The 22,463-nt window shown below is 43.5% G+C and overlaps 1 protein-coding gene across 9 annotated transcripts in view; it reads right to left on the reverse strand.

Annotated features, from left to right (window-relative positions):
• Positions 1-22,463, reverse strand: part of LOC115226296 — a 109,680-nt gene that overhangs the window by 61,906 nt on the left and 25,311 nt on the right. For 5 of the 9 annotated variants that reach the window (XM_036515182.1, XM_029797288.2, XM_036515181.1 and 2 more), the window contains exon 2: positions 9,108-9,205. The exons of 2 other annotated variants lie outside the window; for them this stretch is intronic. The gene's annotated coding sequence lies outside the window, so the exon portion shown is untranslated. Of the gene's footprint in view, positions 1-9,103; positions 9,206-22,463 lie in introns of all 9 variants that reach the window. 2 more of the 9 variants (XM_036515183.1, XM_036515180.1) reach the window with 1 other exon arrangement.

Below are 22,463 nucleotides of genomic sequence, written 5' to 3' on the forward strand. Positions count from 1 at the left end.
TGCTACAAGGGTAACAAATGATGGAACTTCACAAAGACGGAATAGGAAACGTGAAGAGGAAGGGCACACAGGAATCGGAGAAGCACGGAAGAGGGAAAGCAAAAAAAAAAAAAAAAGGTATCTTTTACTTGAGCCAGACATTAGACTGCGGCCATGCTGGGGCACCACCTTAAAGAATTTTAGTCCATTGAATTGACAACCAGCACTTTAAAAAAAAAAAAAAAAGCCTAGTACATATTTACAGGTATCTTTTGATGAGCTGCTAAGTCACGGAGACATAAACACGCCAAAAGCAGTTTTCAGGCAAAGATGGGAGACAAACATAGACACAAAGACACACACACACAAACACATATATATATATATATATATATATATATATATTTAACCAATCCTATGACTGGCACCTGGCAGATGCCAGGACCCCTGGTACGTAAAAAGCACTATCCAAATCGTGGGTGATGCCAGCGCCGCCTCGACTGGCTTCCGTGTCGGTGTCACGTAAAAAGCACCATCCGAATCGTGGCCGAAGCCAGTGCCGCCTTGAATGGCTTCCGTGCCAGTGGCACGTAAAATGCACCAATCCGATTGTGGCCGTTGCCAGCCTCGCCTGGCACCTGTGCCGGTGGCACGTAAAAAGCACCCACTACACTCACGGAGTGGTTGGCGTTAGGAAGGGCATCCAGCTGTAGAAACTCTGCCAGATCAGACTGGAGCCTGGTGCAGCCTTCTGGCTTCCCAGATCCCCAGTCGAACCGTCCAACCCATGCTAGCATGGAGAACGGACGTTAAACGATGATGATGATCATGATGATATATAATGAGCTTCTTTCAGTTTCCATCTACCAAATCCACCCACAAGGCTTTTTTGATTGGCCTGAGACTACAATAGAAGACATTAGTCCTATGTGCCACGCAGTAGGACTGAACCTGGAACCTTCTGGTTGCAAACCAAACCTCTTACTCACAAATATATAGTGAGCATTAAACAAGGAACTCCACAGGTTTAAGATTTAGCCCAAGGGCTTCAAGAAGGGCACAAAGCAACAAACTTTGGGGAAGGAACCCAGTGAATTATACAGAGGTCAAATGCTAAGGACAGAGGTCAAATGCTAAAGGATAGTGAATGATACAGAGGTCAAATGCTAACGATAGTGAATCATACAGAGGTCAAATGCCAAGGACAGGGTGTGACAAAAACTCCTCTTGCCTTGCATACATGTGGCTGTGTGGTAAGAGGCTTGTGTCCCAACCATGTGGCACCTTGACCAAGTGTCTACAACAGCATCAGGCCAGCCAAAGCTTTGCGAGTGGATTTGACAGACAGAAACTGAAAGAAGCCCATCATGTGTGTGCATTTGTCCGCCGCTACTTTCTGAAAACCGGTGCTGGTTTGTTTACACTCCCTATAACTTAGCAGTTTGGCAAAAGGGATGAATAGAATAACCACCAGGCTTGAAAACAAAAGAACAGTACTGGGGTTAATTCATTTGCGTCTGCCAGCCTCGTCTGGCACCTGTGTCGGTGGCACATAAAAACACCATCCGAGCGTGGCCGTCTGCCAGCCTCGTCTGGCACCTGTGTCGGTGGCACATAAAAACACCATCCGAGCGTGGCCGTTCGCCAGCCTCGTCTGGCACCTGTGTCGGTGGCACATAAAATCACCCACTACACTCTCGGAGTGGTTGGCGTTAGGGAGGGCATCCAGCTGTAGAAACACTGCCAGATCTGACTGGCCTGGTGCAGCCTTCGGGCTTCCCAGACCCCAGTTGAACCGTCCAACCCATGCTAGCATGGAAAGCAGACGTTAAACGATGATGATGATGATGATGAAAGAAACTCTTTGAGGTGCTGCCCCAGCATGGCCACAGTCTAATGACAAGAACAAGAGGAAAGATGAAGTATCTATAATATGGGTGGGGTTTTTTTTTAGCACCCTGTACTCAACTGGTACTTTATGTCATGAGTCATCAAAAAATGGAAAGAATAATGAAAGGCCGAGTCGACTTTGGAAGGATTTGAACTCAGATTGTAAAGCAGACACGACTAAACACTTCATGCTATTTTCTCCCAATGCTCTACAAATTTCAGCAATCCACCAGTCTAACAATAATAATAATAATAACAACAACAACCTTTCCTAGTGTAAACACAAGTCCTGAAGATCGTAAGAGGAGGTGGGGTAGTCAATTGCACCCGGCACCCAGTGCACGGCAGGTACTTATGGACGAGAACTTGGCAAGCATATTGTCCGCCAAGCTAATGATTCTGCCAGCTTACTGCCTTAACAATGACAACAACAGCAACAATAATAATGGTTTTGAATTTTGGCATGGAACCAACAATTTGTGGGGTAGGGGCTAAGTCAATTAGATCAACCCCAGCGTTCAACTGGTGCTTGTTATATGGATCCCAAAAGTATGAAAGACTAAGTCTACCTTGGCAGAATTTGGACACAATACCCAAGGAAGTGTCACGAAGCATTTTACCTGTTATGCTAACAATTCAGCCAGCTCACCAACTAGTATAATAATAATAATAACAAAAACACCAGGACTTACAAACACATATAACATACAGAAAATTGCACTACTAGGCACTGCACACATCCTACGCAAAACACTTTCCATACAATAACCATCAGAGCATCACAACAAATCACAGCACATACCCAAGGGACACAGAGCTGCGCTCGGTAGTGAAGTGAAAGCACGATATAAAAAATATACTACTAAATAATAATAATAATGATAATGATAATAATAATAATAATAATGATAATAATAATAATAATAATCCTTTCTACAGGACGAACAAGGCCTCGAATTTGTGAGGAAGGGGGATAGTCGATTATATCGACCCCAGTGTATAACTGGTTCTTAATTTATTAACCTTGAAAGGATGAAATGCAAAGCTGACCTTGCCGGAATTTGAACTCAGAATGCAGCGACAGACAAAATACCACTAAGCATTTCGTCCAGTGTGCTAACGATTCTGCCAACTCACCATCTTCTATTATAATAATAATAATAATAATAATAGGCGCAACAGTGGCTGTGTAGTAAGTAGCTTGTCTACCAACCACATGGTTGCGGGTTCAGTCCCACTGCGTGGCATCTTGGGCAAGTGTCTTCTGCTATAGCTCCGGGCCAACCAATGCCTTGTGAGTGGATTTGGTAGACGGAAACTGAAAGAAGCCTGTCGTATATATGTATGTGTGTGTATATGTTTGTCCCCCAAGCATGTCGTATATATATATATGTATGTGCGTGTATGTTTGTGTGTCTGTGTTTGTCCCCCTAGCATTGCTTGACAACCAATGCTGGTGTGTTTACGTCCCCGTCACTTAGCGGTTCGGCAAAAGAAACCGATAGAATAAGTACTGGGCTTACAAAGAATAAGTCCCGGGGTCGAGTTGCTCGATTAAAGGCGGTGCTCCAGCATGGCCGCAGTCAAATGACTGAAACAAGTAAAAGAGAAAAGAAAAGAGAGTAATCCTTTCTAGTAAAGGCACAAGGGTCTGAAATTTTGGGAGATGGAGATTTAGTCGATTACATTGACCCCAGTACTTGACAGGTACCCAGAAAGGATGAAAGGCAAAGTAGACCTCGGCAGAATTTGAACTCAGAACGTGAAGACAGACTGAACACCACTCAGCATTTTGCCCAGACGTGCTAACGACTCTGCCAGCTCCCCCTACCTTAATAATAATAATAATAATAATAATAGCAATAATAGTAATAATAATATGACAGAGGGCCTGAGATTCCACACAGGCAAATGTAAACACACAAAACCAAGTACTTGGGAATACATAAACACACACACAGAAACAAAGGCACAGAAGTAAATACGTACACATATGCACACATATACAGGAAGATGGTCAAACACAAGCATACAGACACACACAGAGAAAAAGGCACATACACACATACATATACCAAAACACATATACACACAGGCGTACATACACACACAAAAAAACTGACATGCACACACACACAGAAACTGGCATGCACACACACGCAGAAACTGACACACACACACACACACAGAAACTAGCACACACACACACACACAGAAACTGGCATGCACACACACACACACACAGAAACTGGCATGCACACACACACACACACACAAAAACTGGCATGCACACACACACACAGAAACTGGCATACACACACACACACACTGAAACTGGCATACACACACACACACACAGAAACTGGCATACACACACACACACACAGAAACTGGCATACACACACACACACACACAGAAACTGGCATGCACACACACACACACACACAGAAACTGGCATGCACACACACACACACACAGAAACTAGCATACACACACACACACAGAAACTGGCATACAGAGAGAGAGAGAGAGAGAGAAAGAGAATTAGTGCACGCGTACGCACACACAAAAAACATACATGGGCATACACACACACACACATACAAGACAGATAGTTCGGTGGGGGGGGGGGAGACCTTGAAATGAAGTGGAATTCAACAAGATTGTGTGTGCGGTTGTGTGTGCTGCAACTACTGCAGTGAGTCAGAGAGGGAAGTCTGAGCTGATCTGACAGCTGGAATGTGGAGAGAGAGAGAGAGGAGAGAGAGAGAGAGAGACAGACAGACAGACAGAGAGAGAGAGAGAGTAGCAAGGGAGGGGGAGAGGGGAGAGGAGAGGAGGGAAAACACAGACAGCTGCAATGTAGGCGAGAGAGGTGGGGAGAGGAGAAGGGCAAGAGAGAGAAAAAGTAAGGAGAGAAAGAGAGAGGGAGAGGAAGGCGAGTACAGCCTGCAATGGTAAAAGAGGAAGTCCCTTTTTATAAAAGGGAACCAGATTTGTCAAAAAGCACTTAAAGAGATGGGAACTGGGGAATTTTAATACAATATGGAGTTGATTGATAGACAAAACCAGAGGGAGAGGGAGAGAGGGGGAGAGAGAGAGAGGGAGAGAGGAAGAGAGAGGGAGAGGGAGAGAGAGGAGTGCAGCTTTGGCAGACACATTATTCAAATGGCTGAATAAAACAGATGAAAGCTTTTTTAACAATTACACAGACACATATGTATATATGCATATATATACACACATATATACACATACATACACACACACATAGACACAGACACATATATATACACACACATATATACACACACACATATAGATACACACATATACACACACACACATATATATATACACACACACACATATATATACACACAAATATACACACACACACATACATAGACACACACACACACATAGATATATACACATACACACATGCATATAATATACATACATGTATATGTATTATGTATGTCTGTGTTTGAGCTCCACCGACGCTTGACATTCAGTGATGGTGTTTACACTCCTGTAACTTAGCGGTTCAGCAAAAAGTACACCAACAGAATAAGTACTACTAGGCTTGCAAAAAAATAAGTCCTGGGGTCCATTTGTTCGACTAAAAGGCACTGCTCCAGCATGGCCAGTCAAATGATGGAAACAAGTAAAATATACACACACACACATAGATAGACACACAAACATATATACACACACACTTAAACACACACACACATATATGCATTTGTATGGAAAGAATTATAACTAACACAGTGTTAATATTTATAAGCGTAATGTGTTTTCTATACTATAATAAAACGTGTAACGCGGAATGAAAAATGTACAAAACTTAGCCATCTTTATATACATTATAAGCGGAAAGTGTAACCTCTCGAAAGAGCTGTTCTTCACTCCTGCTCCAGAGCGTCGGCTGCGGGGTCACTCCGAAAAGCTCTATCTGCGACGATTTCATCTCAATCAAAGGAGAGGGGCTTTCTCCGTCCGGGCTGCGGATCTGTGGAATAAGCTGCCCGACGAGATGGTGGAGATGCCGACGATCGCTCGGTTCAAAGTCTCCCTTGACCACAAGTGGCCTGAACTCTTTACATGAACACCACCCTGTACATTACTCCATGTCCCCCTACATGGCCTTGCTTTTTGAGCCAAAAAATTAACTAACTAACTAACTAACATATACACACACAAGTTTATACATACATACACACACACACACACACACACAAACATACAAATGTATGCCCACACACAAAGATACATACATTTACACATATATAAGTATACGTATATAAACACACAGATGCATTTGTAAGTAAATATGTGTGTGTATGTGCAGATACATACACACACACAGATGATACTGAAGCACCCAAATGTGAGTGCATTGCACCTTGCAGCAGAAACAGCTTTAAGCTAATGTATGGTTCATAACAAAATTGTTCGTTCCCTTTGTCGTCCCAGGTTTTTACATATGTAAATAATATATATATAGGTGCAGGAGTGGCTGTGCGGTAAGAAGCTTGCTTCCCAAACAGATGGTTCTAGGTTCAGTCCCACTGCGTGACACCTTGGGCAAGTGTCTTCTGCTATAGCCTCAGGCAGACCAAAGCCTTGAGAGTGGATTTGGTTGACGGAAACTGAAAGAAGCCTGTCGTATATATGTGTCATCATCATCAACGTTTAACGTCCGTTTTTCCATGCTAGCATGGGTTGGACAGTTCGACCGGGGTCTGGGAAGCCAGGAGGCTGCACCAGGCTCCAGTCTGATCTGGCAGTGTTTCTACAGCTGGATGCCCTTCCTAATGCCAACCACTCATGCTTTTTACTTAAAGAAAATAACAAGCTACATAATGCAAAATTTTTACTTTCCAAAAATTCCAATTCTAAAGGGTCGAAACAAACCCGAGCAACACCGGGCGATTCTGCTAGTTCTTCATCATTTTCAAAACTGTATTTTAACATGTGTAAGGAAGCCATTTTTTTTTTTTGTCAAAAATTAGGTCTAAAAAATATGGGAGTTTTTTATACCTAGATAGTATGATAATCCCTTATAAAAACCCTTTTTCCAAATATTAAGCCCCAAAAATTAGGGGGTTCCTTATTCACATTAAAATACGGTAATTGAAACAAAGGCAGTGGGTTTCAAGAGAAATATGGTAACAAAAGGGTTAAAGTGATCTAAATGAAACCCTTTAATTTATGTTCCAAACACCAGATTAACTAATGACAAAGTTATTCTACGAATAGAAATATTAAAATTACTAAGTCTCTCTAAAGGAGATTACGGCAGTGTTACTGGATATTAATAGTTATCACCATACTAATATGGCAGTCTATAAATATAAGACTAAAGCTTTAGAGAGACTTAGTAATTTTAATATTTCTATTATTGAAAACAAGTGGATGTATTCCACTGAAATTAGGTAAATAAAATCTTCGAACAGACGGTCGGTAGCGACACCTGCTGGGTCTGACTACTCTGCATTGATAAAGGGCAACTACCCTGAAACATGTCTGCAGATGTCTGACCAGTAAGGTGAAGCGGCTGACCTCCCCTGTTCGAAGGTTATAATGGACGCAGGTTCGTGTGTCATATAGCTAGCTAGAGGCGATGGCCTCTTGGAGCTAATCAGCGACAGCTTTAGTCTTATATTTATAGACTGCCATATTAGTTTGGCGATAACTATTATTCTACTAAATTCTTCGTTATTTTCAAAAATTAATTAAAACAAAAGCAGTGGATTTTAACAGAGAAAAGGCAATGAAATGTTTAAATAGGTTTTTGCAGGGTACTGGAAATGGACAACAACACTGCTTATATAACAGTGACACTCGTTTACAACATCAAGACAAAGATACATACAAACAGACACACATGCACATAAAGTGGGCTTCGTTCAGTTTCTACCCACCAAATTAACTCACAAGGCTTTGATCAGCCTAGGCTGTAATCGAAAACACGGGCCCAGGATAAAATACAGAGGGATTGGACCTAAAAACAGTTAAGGTTGGGAAACAATATACATATATTGTAAAAAAAAAAAAAAAAAAGAAACCCTTCTTTGTGTTGACAAAGTGAAACTTTCAGTTTCTATAACAAAAAATACTTAACAAATACATATTATATATATACCATCATTTTTTGTTTTTCATTTTGAGCATTTTACACAAAAGAATATATATATATATATATATATATATATATACATACACACATACATATACAAACATACACACACACATATAAGTAGGTTTTGTAATACAAAGAGAACTCAAAACATAAGTGAGAGTATAAATCTATTTTCTTATTAATTGGCAGAAGCTGGAGAGTGAGTCAAAGACCAAAAATTTCATGCATCATCAAGGTTGATAAGCGCCAAAATATGAAACTCTCGGCCTTCGAGTCACTGCATAACTTCTTATCCGAGTTCCGGATGCCGAGGTGGAAATCCATGCCGCCATCTCTTCAGTTATCCAGCCATCGGATTTTCATAGCATTTTTCCGATGGCCGGATAACTGAAGAGATGGCAAGCGTGGATATCATGGCTACCGAATAATTGTCTCATATTACATTTATAGATATATATATATATATATATATATATATATATATATATATATATATATATATGTTGTTTCTCTCCTTGTTTTTTTCTGTGTATCTTTCTGTCAAAGAGCATAGGCTCGAAACGTAAAGGACTTGTTCTATTTCTATTCCTGAGCGCCATACAAATACATTTGTTTGTTTGTACTCCACCTGCCTTCGTCTTTTGTTTATTTTCGTAAACCTTCCCGTTTTATATATATATATATATATTTCTTTATATAGAATTAAGGATAAAATCACTTTAATAATTTTGTCAAGTGGCCAGTGTGAAATGAAAACCTTGTAGAATAATAATAATAATAATAATAATAATAAGGGTGTGAATTGACCACACCAACATGCTAGAAATAGATGCCAAATGGCTCTGAAAACCACATCAGTACTCCATTAGCACATGGGCTAAGGGAGTACTGAGGTGCTTTTTAGAGCCATTTGGCATCTATTTCTAGCATGTTGGTGTGGTCAATCTGCACCCTTTAATATAATTATATATATAATTTGTGTGTGTGTGTGTGTGTGTGTGGTGTGTGTACATATGTAAGCATGTGTGTGCATGTGTGTATGTACGAATACAAAAAGAAGAAGGAAAAAGTCAGAGAACTCACTGTCCAAATGTAAAAGACACTCTCTCTGCCAGGAAGTGAATCCCTACCAAACCACTGATGACACAAGTCTTAGTGTCACACAACAACAGTGACCTGATCTGGAATAGCAGAGACAGAGAGAGGGGGAAGTGGGGAGGTCATTATTAAGGATTTATTACATAGAAACACAAATATTGATATAAACATGTAGGCAATACCAACAAGGAAGACACGCATTAATTGCATTGCATTTACACGCATACAAAAACAGGGTAATACAAAAGGAATGGTACAAAAAATAAGATTTTGTCTATTCAAGCACTCAATACTCTTCCTCTCTTGCTGAAGCTGTCATCTCGAATAACAGCACCTCTTTTGAGCAATTTGGAAAAGGCAAGGCCATCAGCGTTGCCAAACAGAACTTGCAGAGGTTACCTTTCTTGTTACATCTAGATTTTTTCATGCCAGTGCCGCCCCAACAGGCCTCGTGCCGGTGGCACGTAAAAAGCACCATCCGTTCGTGGCCATTGCCAGCCTCGCATGGCCCGCGTGCCGGTGGCACATAAAATGCACCCACTACACTCACGGAGTGGTTGGCGTTAGGAAGGGCATCCAGCCATAGAAACACTGCCAGACCCCAGTTGAATCGTCCAACCCATGCTAGCATGGAGAGTGGAGGCTAAACGATGATGATGATGATGATTCATTACAATAGTCACATGCTGGGGCACTGCCTTAATGGATCTTTAGTCAAATGAATCAATCTCAGTACTTATTTTCATTCTCATACTTTGGTTAAGCCTGGTGCTTATTTTATCGATCTCTTTTGGCAAACCAGTAAGTTATAGGAACATAAACACACCAACACCAGTTGTCAAGCAGTAGAGGGAGACAAATACCTGATCTCTCTCTCTCTCTCACACTCAAACACACACATATATACAATGGGCTTCTTTCAGTTTCTGTCTACCAAATTCACTCACAAGGCTTTGGTTGACCCAAGGTTATAGCAGAAGACACTTGCCCAAGGTGCCACACAGTGGGACTGAACCCAGAACCATGTGGTTGGAAATCAAACTTCTTACCACACAGCCACTCCTATATGTATATATATATATACATAGATAGCTATCCATGTGCACATACACACACACTATTTAGAATGGTTATGTACAGTTTTTAAAGCATATATATATGCAATATTTAAACCAGTGATTTTCAACCAGGGTCCTTATGACCTTTAAGGGTCCAAATAAAGTTTTGTTGTTAAAATCTATCTACAATAAATTGGTTATAATTCTACAAAATGTTTTAATTTTTTTTTCATATAGGCATGGTAAGACGTTAAACTTCCCAAACACATGGCTCCAAAGTCTTGTACTATAGCCTCAGGCCAACCAGAGCCCCATGATGGGACTTGGTAGACAGAAACTGAAAGGAGTTAAGTCAGTCAGTCACATGTGCGTGCGTGTGTGCACATGTGCACAACAGAGCCCCGAGCAAGCACAGAAAGTGCACATTAACCCTTTAGGTTTCAGGTTACCCTGTCAAATGTAAACCTCATTTATTGACATTGTTTTCAATTAATCACAATTTTATCTCATAGCTTTGAGATTTTGATGATTGTTTATTTTTAGAATGACATTGTAGGGTAGGTGTGAGAGGCTGGATCTGGCCAGTTTGGACATAAAACAAGTTGAAAATTTGGAACCCTGAATGTTAGAGGGTTAAAGAGAGTAGGGAGTTTACTGAGGGGAGATTTGGCTGTTACATTGTGTAGGGTCAAGTGACTACATAGAAGCTCCCTCATTGGTTCACGTGGTCCCTATTTTAACCCTTTAACAATCAGATTATTCTGTATAAAGTAATGCTTATTTATTCACATTGTTTACAATTAATCCTGGATTATCTCACAGCTCTCAATGATATGATTGCATGTTTTTGGAATGACATTGTAGGGCAGGTGTGAGAGGCCAGATTTGGCTGGTTTAATTGCTAAAGGGCTAAGTCTGGTGCTCATTCCATTGGTCTCCTTTTGCTGAACTGCTAAGTCACAGGAATGTAAAAAAACCAACACCAATAGGCGCAGGAGTGGCTGTGTGGTAAGTAGCTTGCTAACCAACCACATGGTTGCGGGTTCAGTCCCACTGCGTGGCATCTTGGGCAAGTGTATTCTACTATAGCCTTGGGCCGACCAAAGCCTTGTGAGTGGATTTGGTAGACAGAAACTGAAAGCCTGTCGTATATATGTATATATGTGTGTGTATGCGTTTGTGTGTCTGTGTTTGTCCCCCTAGCATTGCTTGACAACCGATGCTGGTGTGTTTACGTTCCCGTCACGTAGCGGTTCGGCAAAAGAGACCGATAGAATAAGTACTGGGCTTACAAAAGAATAAGTCCTGGGGTCGATTTGCTCGACTAAAGGCGGTGCTCCAGCATGGCCGCAGTCAAATGACTGAAACGAGTAAAAGAGTAAAGAGTAAATGGTGGTAGGGGACAAACACGCATCGATGTATCCTTTGTTTCCTTTTACTTGTTTCAGTTGTTTGACTGCAGCCATGCTGGGGGCCGTTGGCCAGCTCCCTTGGCCAGCAGGATGGCATCATTCAAAAGCTAAAACGAAGTGAAGTACATTGTGACCAGCGATGTATAACCACATCTAATAGTCTGGTCAACACTGATGCCATCATATAACAAAACAGAAAGTTAAGGCGGCGAGCTGGCAGAAATGTTAGCACGCCGGGCAGAATACCTAGCAGTATTTCGTCTGTCTCTACATTCTGAGTTCAAATTCCACCGAGGTCGATTTTGCCTTTCATCCTTTCGGGGTCGATTAAATAAGTACCAGTTACGCACTGGCGGTTGATATAATCAACTTAATCCGTTTGTCTGTCCTTGTTCGTCCCCTCTGTGTGTAGCCCCTTGTAGGCAGTAAAGAAATAAGAAAGTTTTGATATTATCTGATTCAGTCTGAAGAATTACTGATAGGAAATTTCTTACATGTTTATCCAACATGTACAATTTTTGTAGTTCCTATTAGCAAATGAAACATGTGTAATGGTGAATAAATGCAAAAACAATTTTCTAACTTCTTGTTTTGTTATAGCAATATTTCGACAACTTTTGCTACTAATGTATACCTTACATAAATATAACAACAACCACATACTGGATAGTTATACAGGACATCGTCAACTTACGACCAATCAACTTCACGATGATTGGCGTGCCAGCCCCCCCCCCCCCGTAGCAATAACAAATAGTCCAGTTGAAATCTAATGGGTTTAATTTTTTAGAAATTAATCCGTCTATGGTGGGTGGACAAACACAGACACCCGGAGCCTTGTAGCTAGAAACAAGCTTATATATATATATATATACATACACACACACACACACATATATATATATATATATATATATATATATAGGCGTAGGAGTGGTTATGTGGTAAGTAGCTTGCTTACCAACCACATGGTTCTGGGTTTCAGTCCCACTGCGTGGTACCTTGGGCAAGTGTCTTCTACTATAGCCTCAGGCTGACCAAAGCCTTGTGTGTGGATTTGGTAGATGGAAACTGAAAGAAGCCTGTCATATATGTGTGTGTATATATATGTGTGTGTGTCTGTGTTTGTGCCCCCCAACATCGCTTGACAACCGATGCTGGTGTGTTTACATCCCTGTAACTTAGCAGTTCGGCAAAACAGACCAATAGAATGAGTACTAGGCTTCCAAAGAATAAGTCCTGGGGTCGATTTGCTCAACTGAAGGCGGTGCTCCAGCATGGCCGCCGTCAAATGACTGAAGCAAGTAAAAGAATAAAAGAATATATTCGGCGGGCTTCTTCAGTTTCCGTCAACCAACTCCACTTGCCCAAGGTGTCACACAGTAGGACACACATCCATGACTATCACCTTGAGCAAGTGTCTTTCTTTTGAAAACAACCGGAGCGGAATGAGGGAGGAAAAGAGCCAAAACAAAGGACGAGTAAGAACACCTGTGTAAGAAGACTTCAAAGATATTGGGGTACAATGGAGGAGGAGGAGGAGTGAGGTTTGGTAGATGACTGGGAGAGAGAGGGGGATGGAGGGAAAGTGAGAGTAAGAGCGGGGAGGAAACAAAGACAGGAGATGTGTTGAATCAAAGCAGAAGGAAGTCACGGAGGGGGAAGGAGGTGTGAGTGCGAGTGAAAGTGAAGGTGGACTGAAGTGAGTGAGAGTGTGAGAACGTGTGTGTGTACGTAAGCGTGTGCGGATGTATGTAAGTGTATGTGCGACAATGTGTGTCAAGAGAACGTGTATATGAGTGTATGTGTGTGTGTATATGTGAAAGATTGTACGTGTGTATGTAAAATTTCGAGTGTGTGTGAAAAGGGAAAGGGTGTGGGTACTACATGAGAACAGTCCCGGGGGTCGAGTTGCTCGACTAAAAGGCGGTGCTCCAGCATGGCCGCAGTCAAATGACTGAAACAAGTAAAAGAGTAAAAGCGAGAGAGAGAGAGAGAGAGAGAGAGTATGTGTAAAATTCCGCGAGTGTGTGTGTGTGTGTGTTTCGTTTAATAGGTGTGTGTACCTGGAAGACCGCCGTGAGTGCAGGCGAAACACTAAAATACGAAGCGGAAGGCTGTGTGTGTGTCTGTGAAATGTGAAGAAGTTCCATGAGTCACCACATACAGAGGGTTAAGTGTCTTGAGAGAGAGAGAGAGAGAGAGAGAGTGCGCGCGCGGTGGAGTGTGAGTGAGTGTGTTCGAGAGGAGGAAGGGGTTGGTTGTAGCTGTGTTGTAGCCATTGGAGACGAGACCACCTCGCCAAAATCTCTTCCTATCACTCAAGCCCTTCCTTCCCCGCCCTCCCCCCACGATGCCCCCCCCCCACCCGCCTTCGTTTTTTCTTCCAATTTGCAAAGAAGCCAAATAAATAAAAATAAAAAATCACAAACACACACCAAAGTCTTGAATTAAGACCAAAAAAAAACCAAGGCACATTAAATTAATGTAGTCCTAGATACACCTAAATCACAGATCTAAACCACGCACACACACACACACACACACAGACAGACACAAGCGCACGCGCAGGCATGATGGTCACGGCGAGAACCTGCAAAAAAAAAAAAAACTACTACTCGTCCCCCCCCACCTCGTCTCCATCTCCACCACCTCCACCGCCTTCGCCGCCGCTGCAGTAATGAAGCCGACCTCATCACAATAACGCTATGCCTCCTCCTCCTTCTACCACCACAGCCTCTTGCCTCCTCCTCCCACTACTATCGGCTTCAGCTCATCTTTCAACCACTGCTGTCTTCTGCCTCTTCCTACCACCACAACCACCACCACCACCACCATACTAACCCCCGCCCCGTCTTCCTCTCGCGTTCACTATGTTATTCCCCCTTCCTTCAGTCAACAATGCCAACCTCTCACTCTTCCCCCTCTAGTAAGCCAAAATAAGAGAGGGGAAAAAGAGAGAGAAAGAGAGAGAGAAAGTAATATAGCAGCAGCAGCAGCGAAGGTTGGCAGAGGTGAGGTTCATTGGAAGGGGAGGAGAGAAAAAGAGACAGAGCGAGGGAGAGAGGGGGGTGGAAGTAAAAGTCATGCAGGCAGACAGACATACAGACCGATGGGAGACACACACAACAGGGAACCAATCAGAGAGCGGCGAAAGAGGATCGTAAACCGGACCTGCTAGAAATGGCAGCCGCCGGATCACGGCACACAAGAAATGCATTCGAGAATATCTGGGTCAGAAAGTGTGAGTGGTGGTGGTGGGGTGGGGCAGCGAGTAACAACAAGACTGTGGTGGGCTGGGGGGTGAGAACGGTTTCTCAGCGTTCAAGCCTTTATCATATACATGGACCAGCCAGTTCTCCTGCGGGGACTAGACAACCAAGAGGCACTGACGTTATAGCCTGGGGAACATGGATTCGTACCAACCCCTCACAAGGACCTAACCGCATTCGGCAAGGATGGATACATTAGATAATGTAGTCCCAGATACACTCTCTCTCTCTTTTACTCTTTTACTTGTTTCAGTCATTTGACTGTGGCCATGCTGGAGCACCGCTTTTAGTCGAGCAAATCGACCCCGGGACTTATTCTTTGTAAGCCCAGTACTTATTCTATCGGTCTCTTTTGCAGAACCGCTAAGTGACGGGGACGTAAACACACCAGCATCGGTTGTCAAGCAATGCTAGGGGGACAAACACAGACACACGAACACACACACATATATACGACAGGCTTCTTTCAGTTTCCGTCTACCAAATCCATTCACAAGGCATTGGTCGGCCCGGGGCTATAGCAGCAGACACTTGCCCAAGGTGCCACGCAGTGGGATTGAACCCGGAACCATGTGGTTGGTTAGCAAGCTACTTACCACACAGCCACTGTGTCTAATTAAAAGATAGGATGGGATGATCAACGCTGGAAGACCTTTCGTTCATAGGCTTGCTGGATCAACACTGACCGAGGGTTAAACACCAACAAGGAAGGACACAAATAATTTTTTTTATTGCCCACTGGGGGCTAAACACAGAGGGGACAAACAAGGACAAAGGGATTAAGTCGATTATATCGACCCCAGTGCATAACTGGTACTTAATTTATCGACCCCAAAAGGATGAAAAGGCAAAGTCGACCTCAGTGGAATTCTCCTTCCATACATGCACAGGTAGGATGGTTGACAGGAGGCAGCCAGGTAGAAAACTACCCTAGGTCACTGAGTCTGTTTTGGCAGGGTTTTTACGGCTGGATGCCCTTCCTAACACCAACCACTCCGCAGAGTGGACTCGGTGCTTTTTATGTGGTCCTAGCACAAGTGAGGTGAGTTTTGGCCCTTCCAAATGCCAACCACCATACAGTGTGGACTGGATGCTTTTTACGTGGCACCAGCACTGGTAGGCTCACCGAGTAACTTGCAAGACAAGGAAATCATGAGAGGGGCAGAGGCATTTGAGGAGGGGAACGTGTGTCACAGGATGAAAGGTTACAGCGTGCCAGAGAGTCAGAAATAGGCGGCGAGCTGGCAGAAACGTTAGTACGCCGGGTGAAATACTTAGCCGTATTTCGCCTGCCATTACGTACAGAGTTCAAATTCCACCGAGGTCGACTTTGTCTTCCATCCTTTCAGGGTCGATTAAATAAGTACCAGTTACGCACTGGGGTCGATATAATCGTCTTAATACGTTTGTCTGTCCTTGTTTGTCCTTTCTGTGTTTAGCCCCTTGTGGGTAGCAAAGAAATAGGTATTTTGTCTGCTGTTATGTTCTGAGTTCAAATTCCACCAAGGTCGATTTTGCCTTTCATCCTTTTGATGTCAATAAATTAAGTACCAGTTGTGCACTGGGGGTCGATGTAATCGACTTAATCCCTTTGTCTGTCTTTGTTTATCCTCTCTATGTTTAGCCCCTTGTGGGCAATAAAGAAATAAGAAACAGGTGTTTTGCTATAGAGGAGGTACATGGGGAGAGAGGGAGAGAGAAAGAGAAGGAGAAGAGAAAGGAGAGAGAGAGAGGTACAAGAGAAAGCACAGAAACAGGTGTGCCGATGTAAAGGAGATATTTGATGACTGAGTCAGAGGGAAAACGAGAGGAGAGAGAGAGAGAGAGAGAGAGAGAGTAAAAGCAAAAAGTATTGTGGATTTCCAATTTACTATTTTGTTGCAAGGACCCCAAAAATCTTATATGGACCCTCGGGGCCCATAATGGACTCTGGTTGAGAACCACTCATCTAGACTGATGTATCATGTGACGTCTGGCTGCTGATTGGCCGACAACTCAGCCTCTCACATGAACAATCCATTGTTGTGTCATGACAAGTCTCACTACACCACCATTGTTCCCCAAGTGGCAACATAGGATACGAGTGACATACAAACTCTGTTCTCTGGGAGTGAACAAGGACACTTAGACCATACAACTATTTGTTTCGGCCGAGCATCTGGTCCATTGCCTGTGCTGGTGTCGCATTTAACCCTTTAGTGTTCATATTATTCTATCAAACATAATGCCTATTGATTCCCATTGATTTGAATTAATCATGCATTATCTCATATCTTCAAGATCTTGATGGTGTAATTACTTAATGTAGAATAACATTGTAGGGTAGGTGTGAGAGCCTGGATCTGGTCAGTTTGAACATAAAACAGATTAACTATTTTGGCCGGATATGGCCGGTTTAAATACTAAAGGGTTAAACCTCCTTCCCCAAAACACTCTGTAGAATGGTTGGAATTTGGAAGGGCACCCAGCGATAGTAACCATGCCAAAACAGACAACAGGAGCTTAGTGCAGCTCTCCAGCCATGCCAACTCCTGTCAAACAATCCAACCTGTACCAACCATGGAAAACAGACATATGATGGTGGTGATGATGATGATGATAATGAGGAAAGTGGACTTCCCAACCACGACCACCACCACTGCCCCCCTCTTGGTTCAATAACCTCTCATCTGTTATCTTTCCCTCGTTCCAGTCACTGGACTGCAGCCGTGTTGGGGCACCACTTCCAAAGGTTTTAGCCAAACAAATTCAGAGTATATAATTTTTTGAAGCCTGGTACTTAATCTGTTGGTCTCCCATTTGCTGAACCGCTAAGTTAAGGTGACGTAAAACAAACCACCACCATCCAGAGAGGGATTGCTCAGTCCCTAAAACATCGAGCAAAGAATATAGTAGCGATCCTGATACACACCACAAAGAAATGATCAAGCTCAGTAACAATCTATTAAGCAACAACTACCCCCACCCAAAACATACTATCCACTCCAATTAGAAAGAGGAGGGAGGATGAGGCCAATAAACTGTCCACAGTCTGTCTACCCTATGTGAAAGGCCTCTCGGAAAAAGTACAAAAGATATGTGGCCCATATGACATCAGGATGGTATTCAAGAGTAATACAACACTTCACAAATATCTCCTTCGAGTAAAACCATCAATAGAAGAGAATATGACCAAAAGACTGCGTGTACTCCATCCCATGCAGATGTGGGAGGTTATACAAAGGTGAAACATGCTGCCCCCTGAAAATAAGGGTGGAGGAACATAAAAAAAAAATTCAAACCATCTAACCTTCCTGTGTAGATGTAGAAATCACCACCACCAGCTGCCAAGTGGTAGTAAAGAACATATATATATGTAGGTATGTATGCTTCAACTTGTCAATGAAATCCATCTGCCGAGAGAGGGACAAATCCTGCCGAGAGTGGGACAATTCCTGCCGAGAGAGGGACAATTCCTGCCGAGAGAGGGACAATTCCTGCCAAGAGAGGGACAATTCCTGTCGAGAGTGGGACAATTCCTGCCGAGAGAGGGACAATTCCTGCCGAGAGAGGAAGAAACTTTGCCAAGGTGCCATGCAGTGGGATTGAACCCGGAATCATGTGGTTGGGAAGGAAACTTCTTACCACACAGCCACACTTATGCCTGTTTTGTCCATAACCAACCACACATCTCACCAACACAAAAAATGCGTCACTTTATGGCACTTGTCTTAGAATAGGCTATTGTTTAGAGCCGAGGCTTTTAGACTGTGCCTCTTTAAGTGCATCACAAAATCAATTTGAATGTGACTCATTTAACCTGCCCTCTTTCTCCCCCACCCCTTCTCTCTGGCTGGGTAACCACGTACCTCCCCAACAGCAAAACACCTGTTTGTCTCACTTTACCCTTTCATCATCTGACACAAGATCCCTTCTTCCAATGGCCCCATCCCCTCTCAAAGGATCTTTATCTTGCCAGTTACTTGGTGACCCTGTCAGTGCAGGTGCCACTTAAAAAGCACCCAGTCCACACTACAAAGTGGTTGGCATTTGGAAGGACATCCAGCTGTAAAAACCATGCCGAAACTGACCTCGCCTGTATTGATGCCACTTAAAAAGCACTCAGCCCACTCTATGATGAACACACACAGACACAAACACGATGGGCTTCTTTCAGTTTCCGTCTACCAAATCCACTCACATGGCTTTGGTCAGCCTGTGGCTATAGTAGAAGACACTTGCCCAATGTGCCACACAGTGGGACTGAACCTGGAACCGTGTGGTTGAGAATCAAGCTTCTTACCACACAGCCACTCCTGTTCCCACTGGCTTGCGGACACCACCCCTAGTTCTAGAACACAAATTTCCTGTTTTAACATGAATGAACTTAAAACCTTCATCAAAATTCCATGCCAATTCATGTCCCAAACACCAGATTAATAATGACAAAGTCAGTTTAATAATTTCTTCGTTATTTCCAAAATGAATTGAAACAAAGTTGGAGGATTTCAACACAAATAGGGTAACAAAAGGGTTAAAGTGATCTAAGCTAAAAACCTTCTCTCAAAATTCCAAACACCAGATTAATAATTCATCATCATCATCATCATCGTTTAACGTCCGTTCTCCATGCTAGCATGGGTTGGACGGTTCGACCGGGAATCTGGGAAGCCAGAAGGCTGCACCAGGCTCCAGTCTTATCTGGCAATGTTTCTACAGCTGGATGCCCTTCCTAACGCCAACCACTCCGTGAGTGTAGTGGGTGCTTTTTACGAGCCACCCGCACAGGTGCCAGACGAGGCTGGCAAACGGCCACAATCGGATGGTGCTTTTTATGTGCCACCGGCACGGGGGCCAGGCAGGGCTGGCAACGGCCACGATCGGATGAAACGGCGACGATCGGATGTAACAAAGTTATTTTACTAAACACTTCGTTGTTTTCAAAATTAATTAAAACAAAGGCAGGGGTTTTTTCAACAGAAATATGGAAATGTAAGTGTTAAGGACATTGAGGTAACTGGTCCCTAAAGGCCTGCAGGGGTCATTGGCACTGCCCTTTTCTTCCAGGCTCAACAAGCAAAAATTACAAAAAGAAAAAGGATTAATATATGTTAGAATCAGTAGAGAATTGGACAAAATGATTTGCCAGCACCAGTATGGTTGAGTATTCTGAAGAAGTCAGCTGTGCTAATACGGGGTCTCTGGTTCAATTCCTCTGCAGGAAACCTTGGAAGGAAAAAATGCCATTTACCAAAACTTTGGAATTAGAATGTGGCAGGTAGAAACTTTGTGAAAGCCTCCCGACAGAGGGATAATTCTTGCCAAAAGAGGGACAATTCTTGCCAAGAGAGGGACAATTCTTGTCGAGAGAGGGACAATTCCTGCCGAGAGAGGGACAATTCCTGCCAAGAGAGGGACAATTCCTGCCGAGAGAGGGACAATTCCTGCCGAGAGAGGGACAATTCCTGCCGAGAGAGGGACAATTCCTGCCAAGAGAGGGACAATTCCTGCCGAGAGAGGGACAATTCCTGCCAAGAGAGGGGCAATTCCTGCCAAGAGAGGGGCAATTCCTGCCAAGAGAGGGACAATTCCTGCCAGAGAGGGGACAATTCCTGCAAGAGAGGGACAATTCCTGCCGAGAGAGAGGGACAATTCCTGCCAAGAGAGAGGGACAATTCCTGCCAAGAGAGGGGCAATTCCTGCCAAGAGAGGGACAATTCCTGCCAAGAGAGGGACAATACCTGCTGAGAGAGGAACCATTATGGCAGACAGAGCAATCATTCCTATTAACAAAGGGACCATTCCTCTTCACAGAGGGACAAGTTCCCCATGGTTACCTTCACTGGATGTTCAATTTTGTTTCATCCCTCAAACATGAAGGCCTCTTTTATGATCCTGGTGGCCTTCCATACTCTTTATGCCTCAGTGCCATAAGTTACCTACATCTATGATCTGTGCACAGTCTGTGGCATTGTGAAATGCATTGTTTCCTTTTATATAGCTTAAAGGGCTGTGGAAAGGAGAGTTCAAAGAGAGGGCCCAGACTGGGTTGGCATGACAATCTATAACACTATGTGACCAGTCTAGTTTTTATTCCTTTATCCAGGAGTGACCATCCCATATTTTATACAGACAGTGACCATTGATTGGAATCAGAAATTGATTGTTACCAGGGCCGCTTACCGGCTCCCGTATTAGTGGCATGGCACGTAAAAAGTATCATTTGAGTGTCATCGTTGCCAGCGGTCCTTACCGGCACGTGAAAAACAACATTCGAGCGTGGTCGTTGCCAGTGCCACTGGACTGGCTCCCATGCAGGTGGCACATAAAAAAACCTTTTGCCAGTACCGCCTGACTGGCCCTCGTGCCGGTGCACATAAAAGCATCCACTACACTCTCAAAGTGGTTGGCGTTAGGAAGGGCATCCAGCTATAGAAACTCTGCCAGATCAAGATTGGAGCCTGGTGCAGCCCTCTGGTTCGCCAGTCCTCAGTCAAACTGTCCAACCCATGCCAGCATGGAAAGCGGATGTTAAACTACTATGATGACAGTTTACCAGGACTACAGTATCTAACGAGTCCTTCCATTTTCCGTTTCTTTCTAATTCAACCATAGGTCAGCCTCGATCCAGCCAGAAGAGAATCAAAGATGTACTAGCCATACCCATCCTACCCGTTTGGCAATCTGACCCCGACTCCTCAATCATCTTCCCATGCAAGCTTGCAAACTACCCACCTGGACACTTTACCACATCATTTTCTCTTTTCTCTCCTTTCCTTTTTCCTCTACAAGAAGTGAGTAGCTACGCAGATCCCTCTGCTAGAATCCACTCTGTCCCACCTCCTTGACCCCTAGCATGAACCTGGCCCTCCACCTATGAACTGCACGGTGCCTGCAATAGTTGCAGATGGTATGACAAAAGCACCCAGTACACTCTGTAAAGTGGTTGGCATAAGGAAGGGCATCCAGCCATAAAAACCATGCAAAAACACTTCATTCGTACTGGTGCCATGTAAAAAGCACCCAGTACAATTTGTAATGTGGTTGGCATCAGGAAGGGCAACCAGCTGTAAAAACCCTGCCAAAACATTGGAGCTTGATGCCATCTTTGGACCCCTATGTCAAACCGCCCAACCCATGCCAGCCAGGGACAGGGACATTGAATGATGATGTCTCTAGAACTATGTTATTTATTAAGGCCATTGTTGTTGTTTTTTTTCAATTTAACCCCAGGTCAGGCTTGATCCAGTAGATTAATGATCAAAGATGTACCATCCAACTGCATCAATACATAACACTGTTGTCCCTCCTGGAGGAAAGCAGGCACTGGAGAGAGGGGGAAGGGGAGAGAGGGGGGGGGGTGGGAGGGTCTCCCCTGGATCCATCTGTAAGTTACTAACAACTAGTTTCCAACACCACTACACACAGTCAGCAACAAGAGATACAAATGAGAAAACTGCAGCCCCACCCCACAGGCTCAAGCAGCTACAGAGAAACAGAGGGACAGCTATCTCTTTATATCTAGCCATCTGTTTAACGGGGCTATTTATATCATTGTTTCACAACCAGGATGTTTCCATATGGCCCCCCCCCCCCCCCGCTATTTATATCATTGTTTCA

This window comes from Octopus sinensis, linkage group LG30 (assembly GCF_006345805.1).
Source record: "Octopus sinensis linkage group LG30, ASM634580v1, whole genome shotgun sequence".
Taxonomy (NCBI): domain Eukaryota; kingdom Metazoa; phylum Mollusca; class Cephalopoda; order Octopoda; family Octopodidae; genus Octopus; species Octopus sinensis.